This window comes from Microtus ochrogaster, chromosome 19 (genome assembly GCF_000317375.1).
Source record: "Microtus ochrogaster isolate Prairie Vole_2 chromosome 19, MicOch1.0, whole genome shotgun sequence".
Taxonomy (NCBI): domain Eukaryota; kingdom Metazoa; phylum Chordata; class Mammalia; order Rodentia; family Cricetidae; genus Microtus; species Microtus ochrogaster.
Genome location: NC_022021.1, coordinates 3,569,649 through 3,575,776, shown reverse-complemented (window position 1 = coordinate 3,575,776; position 6,128 = coordinate 3,569,649). Strand labels below are relative to the sequence as shown.

Below are 6,128 nucleotides of genomic sequence, written 5' to 3'. Positions count from 1 at the left end.
ACTTTCCGTTTGCAGGAATACTTTTGCCGTCTCTTCCCTTGTCGCCCATGATATAAAGGATTAAAATTAAAATGAGGGTTTTTTTTCTATTCTGCCACTCGGTAACTTTTGTTGGATAATTTATTCCTTTTACATTTAAACCAGCTATTGATACAAAAGTTCTTATTATTAACATTTTGGTTCTTGTTTTGTTATTTCTGGCTGTTTTGAAGGTTTTTTCCCTTTTTTTCTCATTCTCTATGATTTGGTGATTTATCTAATGCTATAATTTGATTAACTTCACTTTCTCTATTAAGTTCTTACATTTAAAAAATTAATGTATTCTGTTTTTAATGATAATTTCAGCCACATAAATACATAATATTTTCCTGACCAAAAAATATGTGGGTTTTAAAATGGAAGAAATCAAACAGAAAGAATAATTAAAATGAGAAATTTGTTGGTTATTGTACAAGAAAGTTCAGTTAAATAAGCCACATAAATAAATTTCAACATTTTTAGACTGTTATCTTTTAAAAGGCCACATTTAAAAAGTTAATTCTTTAATTTGTATTTGTATTAGACAACTGGAGTTTTATTTTTAAAGAACTTATTGTACCTGATATATAGTAGTTTATCACATCACTGTATTAAGGATATACCTGTGGTTCATAAGGAAAAGACAGGTGTAATGTGGTGATAACTATGTGGGGTTGTCTTCTGTTCTATTCTTCACAAGACACCACACAAAGTCTTCTCTTCTTCAACAATGAAATGTATGAATATAACTGCAGTGTTTCTGCTTAGGGAAGCTATTTAGATGACTCAACACACAGTATTTTTACTTTAGATAACTTTTTAGCATGTAGCAAAAATTAATACTCACAGAAGCTGAAACTACATTGTGTGTGTGTGTGTGTGTGTGTGTGTGTGTGTGTGTGTGTGTATGCATGTGCATGCACATGGGACCCAGAAGTCAGCAACAGGTTTCTTGCTCAGTCACTCTCTGTGTTAGGTTTTGAGACAGGTTCTGTCAGTGGACCTTGCATTTACTTACTGAGATAAACTAACTGGCAAGAATAACACAGGAATCTTTGTTACCACTCCCTTTTGAGATTTCCTTTGTTTTATGTGTTTTAATGTTTTGCCTTCCATGTGTATCTGTGCGTCATATACATGCAATGCCCACTGAAGCCAGAAGAAGGCATCAGATCTTCTAGAACTGGAGTTATAGATGGTTATATATCTTAATTTGTTCCTTTTGGTTGTGAGTCTAGTCTTCAATGGCTGAGCCATCTCTCCAGCCCTATCTTAAAATTTTTAGACAATGAATATGGAACACAAACTTTTTTGAAATAAGCAAGGGCTAAGGGAATTCATTTCCTTTATTGTTGCATTAAAATAGTAAAGCATGAGACTGCATATATGGTTCCATATTAAGACACTGGCTACACCTTCCAAAGGACCTGGTTACTCACATGGCAGTTCACAACTGTCTGTAACTCCAGTTTCAGGGGATCAGATGCCCTATATGTCTTCTGAGGGTATGCATGCATAGGGTACATAGATATAACAAAATACTAGTTAGTACACATAAAAATAATATGCAGCAAAGTTCTGATATGTGTACAATAAAGTAATTTTAATGTTAGGAATTGTTAAAATAATCTAAAAGAAAGATTATACTCAAAGAAGTTCATATTTATAAAAGAATGAAATTCTACATGTGATAATTATATAGATTTGAAAAAGATTTTTTTTCACTTTATAAATATCTTTAAAAGAAATTTTAAATACTTGGAATAAAATAATACTGCACTGTAGAAATAATGTGTTCAAGTAAAATGAAAGATGAATAACCAAAATAGTTATGAGAAATTGAAATATTCTATTGTAAAATCCATATAATAAAGAAAATTATTTACTACTTGAAGAAATAGGTAACAACCTAAAAATACATCATTGAAAAAGCACCAAGGCATTGTTGTTTCTGATCCTTTCATGGAGCTGTCATGTAAAGATGAGGGAGGGGGCGAGAGCGTGCTTTCAGGAGCAGCAAGAGAATGATCAGAGCAGCCTTAGTCTGTGCTGGCGTTCAGTTATGTACCCTCTGCATCGCCCTCATGTGGTGTTTCCCTTTTGCTAAGACTGACTCACAGAAATAAACAGACAAACAAACCCAGACTTGGTAATTATAATTTCCAATGTAAATGATCCAATCACAGATAGCTTTCTATTGCTTTAACAAATACTTAACATCTTATAAAGAGAAAACCTTTATTTTAATTTATGGTATTGGAGATTTAGTCTGCAGCTGATTGGGGCCCTATTGCTTTAGGCCTGTGGCGTATAGAATGGTGTCAGAAAGTGCATGGTTAAATAAAACAAAAGTGAGGAAAAGACATACCATGTATATTCCCAGTAGCTGGAAGAGTTTCCACCAGTATTAGAGTTTCTACTAAGGAGTCTCATGTATTTCAGGATGGCCTCTAACTTGCTTATAGCTGAGGATGACCTTGAACTCTGGATTCCCCTGCCTTTATCTCGTGTGGATTAATGAATTCAGGGTTTCATGCATGATAGAGAATCCTCAACAAATAAAGTTATATACCTAGTCTAATGAAATCTAGAACTTTAATTTTTCACAACTTCAAATTTTGCATTAGGAATAAGAAAACAACTTGAGTGACTTCAGATTCCTCTTAAACTCTAAAAATAACAAAAAGACCAAAGTAAAGACAAAAGAATTAGTAAAACAAAGCAAACAATAAAATTAACAAAAGGAAAGCTTATTCTCTGAGAAAGTTGACAAAATTTCTGGAAGTTTTTTTTCTGGCCAGATTTTAAACATGACAGACATTAAGAGGCTGGTAAGGGACTGTTGTTAAAATCTTACTCTACTAAGTTTAACAACTTAAATAAAACAAGCTGTTCCCTTGACACAAACTACCAAAGCTTACAAACAAAGACTGAAGTAATCCTTATAACTCTCCATCTGGGAAAAGTGAATTTATGTTTAAAGAAAAGATGAGCAAACCCAGTCCCTCACAGTTGAGGTGTCAGGTCCAGGCAGCTTAACTCCCTCACTTAGAGGCGAAGATGATACAGTTTAGTAGACAAACTCTTCCAGAAAAAAATAAATAGTTCTAACAGGTTTACAAGTCCAGTGTGATTTTCACACCAGTCCAAGCAACAGGCAAAGGAATTGTAAGTAAATAAAAATACAAATTAACATCTCTTAAGAAGTATTACCCACATGCAGCAGCTACTTCTGTTGCATATTCCAAGGGAGCTTCAGTCAGCTTGCTCTAGAAATGTAAGGACATGTTTATTGATGTGCTATTCACAATAGTCATATAAGAGACCAGCCTGCATATCCAGCAACAGAGGAATAGAGACGATGTGCTGTACACACTCAGTAGAATTTTATTCCACTGTAAAGAGGAATGAAATTGTTTGTGTATATAGAAATAGAAATTGCTCACCGAGAAAGACAAATATTGCATCTTTTCTCTCCTATATAGATTCTAGATTTAATATATGTACATACATATATACATCCATGTATATATGTATGTACATATATTCACAGCACATGAAAGTAGAAGAGGTAGACTATGGGAGAAGGTGAGGGAACAAGGGAAAGTAGTGGAAAAGAAATAAAAAAAACATTTTCTCTGCTATGCAGAATCTAGATTTAATTATATGTATGGGCGACTATTATGGAGGAAGAAGAAAAATAGCTAGAGAGAAGAAACAAAGAGGAAGATCCATGGTGCTCGTGTTTGTGTGGTTGTGTGTGTGTGTGTGTGTGTGTGTGTGTGTACAAGGTACAATAATACATACGCATGATAATTTCATAATGAAATGCATTACTTTGTATTTATCCAAAAAATTAAATTAGGAAAACAAAATTACAAACCCTATGATCAATAACTTCTCTGAAACTATAACAAACATGCCTAAAAATTAAAGCATCATTTTAATAAAGAAACATCTTTTATAAAAAGTAATGCTATATTGACTACAATTAAATAAACAAACTTAAGCTAATAGAAAGAACATATTTGGAAAATTGTTAAAATAGAATGTTGACTCTAGATTATATAAAATAATCTAGACCAAATGGAATTTATATTAGGAATGTGAGATTAATCTGTGTTTGAAGATAAATGTAATTTATCTAATTAATAGACTGAAAACAGAAAATGCCTGATTATTTGGAAAGATGTACCATGTTCATGGCTTAAAAGACTTACTATTGCCTTTATGTTTGTTCTAACTAAATTAGCACATAGATTTAATGAAATTCAAAATCTCAACAAAGATTCTCAAAGAAATTGATCAGCTATATATTGAGTGAGGTAACCCAGACCCAGAAAGATAAATATGATATGTATCACTCATAAGTGGCTTTTAGACATAAAGAAAAACTAACCCAAAATTCACAATCCCAGAGAACCTAGACAACAAAGAGGACCCTAAGAGAGACATACATGGATCTAATCTACATGGAAGTAGAAAAAACAAGATATCCTGAGTAAATTGGGAGCATGGAGATCATGGGAGAAGGTCGAAGAGAAGAGAGGAGAAAGGGAGGAGAGTGGAGAAAAATATGTAGCTCAATAAAAACAATAAAAGAAGGAAATTGTTAAGCTGATTTTGAAATTTATGTGGAAATGAAAAGATTGAAATAGCTTAGACAGTTTTGAAAATGCAATCTTAGATGGTTCAACATTGTCTATGGAGTGTATATTATTCTATACCTGTAATAATAGAGGAATGTACTTCAGGTCAGGGTATTTCAATATCAGCACTACTGACATTTAAAGCTGAATGTTCCTTTGTCATCGAATGCCACCATGTACATGAATAGGCTGTTGAACAGCATCACTGACTTCTACCTACTCAATGCTGATAGCCTCCACAACCTCCATTTGTGATAATCAAAAATGTCTCCAAACACTGCTGAATATATCCTGCTGAATACATCCTGGGGACAAAATCAGTCCCAACTAAGAACCACTGAGTTTTGTATACAAATCAGTTGAACAGAAAACAGCATGTAGAAATAGACCCACAAATATGGTCAGTTGACTTTTGACACTGATACATAGGTTTGGATAAAGAGTTGAAATCTTTAGATTTCTGTTGCAGACTTTTAAAATCCTTTAATCTTTTACTATGTATTAAGATTAATTTAAAATGTGTCATAAGCTACATGAAAGAGTTAATTAAGATAACCTCCTAAAAGAAAACAAAAGAAAATTTGATTTTTCAGATAGGCAAATATTTCTTAAATAGACATGAGCTTAATGGCTGGCTATGGTGAGTTAAACTATGAAAATTAATAAACATTCTTCAAAGACATGAGCAAAATAAACGAATAAGATTCTCAGATTAGGAGAAGCTGTATTTCCTAAGTAGAATTTTTTGCTGGCTCAGTGCCTTCTAACTGTCTCCTTTGCATCTACTAAGCAGAAAAGTAAAGATCTATTGTCACATGGTTTGCCTCCATTTTACCCAAATCTGACCGTATTTTTGCCATCAGTGTTCTTCATGGTCTGAGTGACTGCTTCTCTGTGCAGGTAGAATCACTGGCTATTGGACAGCTTGACGCATGCTAAAATCAAATTGTTAGCTGTTCTTAATGTTGGTCAATTTCAAACTTAACTATAGCACACAACTTCTTTCAATTTTTTCATTTTATTGTGTGTGTGTGTATGTGTGTGTTTCTGAGTGTATATGTGTACCACATGTGTGAGCCTGTGGAAATCAAATAGATCACCTGGAACTAGAGCTACAGACAGTATACATACTAAGTGACTTTTTGTTTTAGTTTAGTTTAATTTTTATTATATCCACTTATTTATGTATGGACAATTGTAGGTTACTTATGGCATGTGCAGATGTCCAAGGACAAACCTGTGGTAGTAGATTCTCATTTTCTACCATGTTGATTCCACGTATCAAACTCAGGTTATCAGGTTTGGTAGCAAGTACCTTTCATCACTGAGCCAAATCTCTAGCCTCTCTAACATTCAACTTTGAGTTACTCTGAGGAACCTTATTCATAATAGAAATGCCTTTTCTCCAAAAGTCACAACCTTTTTTTTTTTTTTTTTTTTTTTTTTTTTTTTTTTTTTTTT

The 6,128-nt window shown here is 33.1% G+C and overlaps 1 protein-coding gene across 1 annotated transcript in view; it reads left to right on the top strand.

The window, feature by feature from the left end:
* The window catches only part of Ankrd31 (ankyrin repeat domain 31), a 155,623-nt gene that overhangs the window by 100,577 nt on the left and 48,918 nt on the right, over window positions 1–6,128 (top strand). The window lies entirely within an intron of this gene.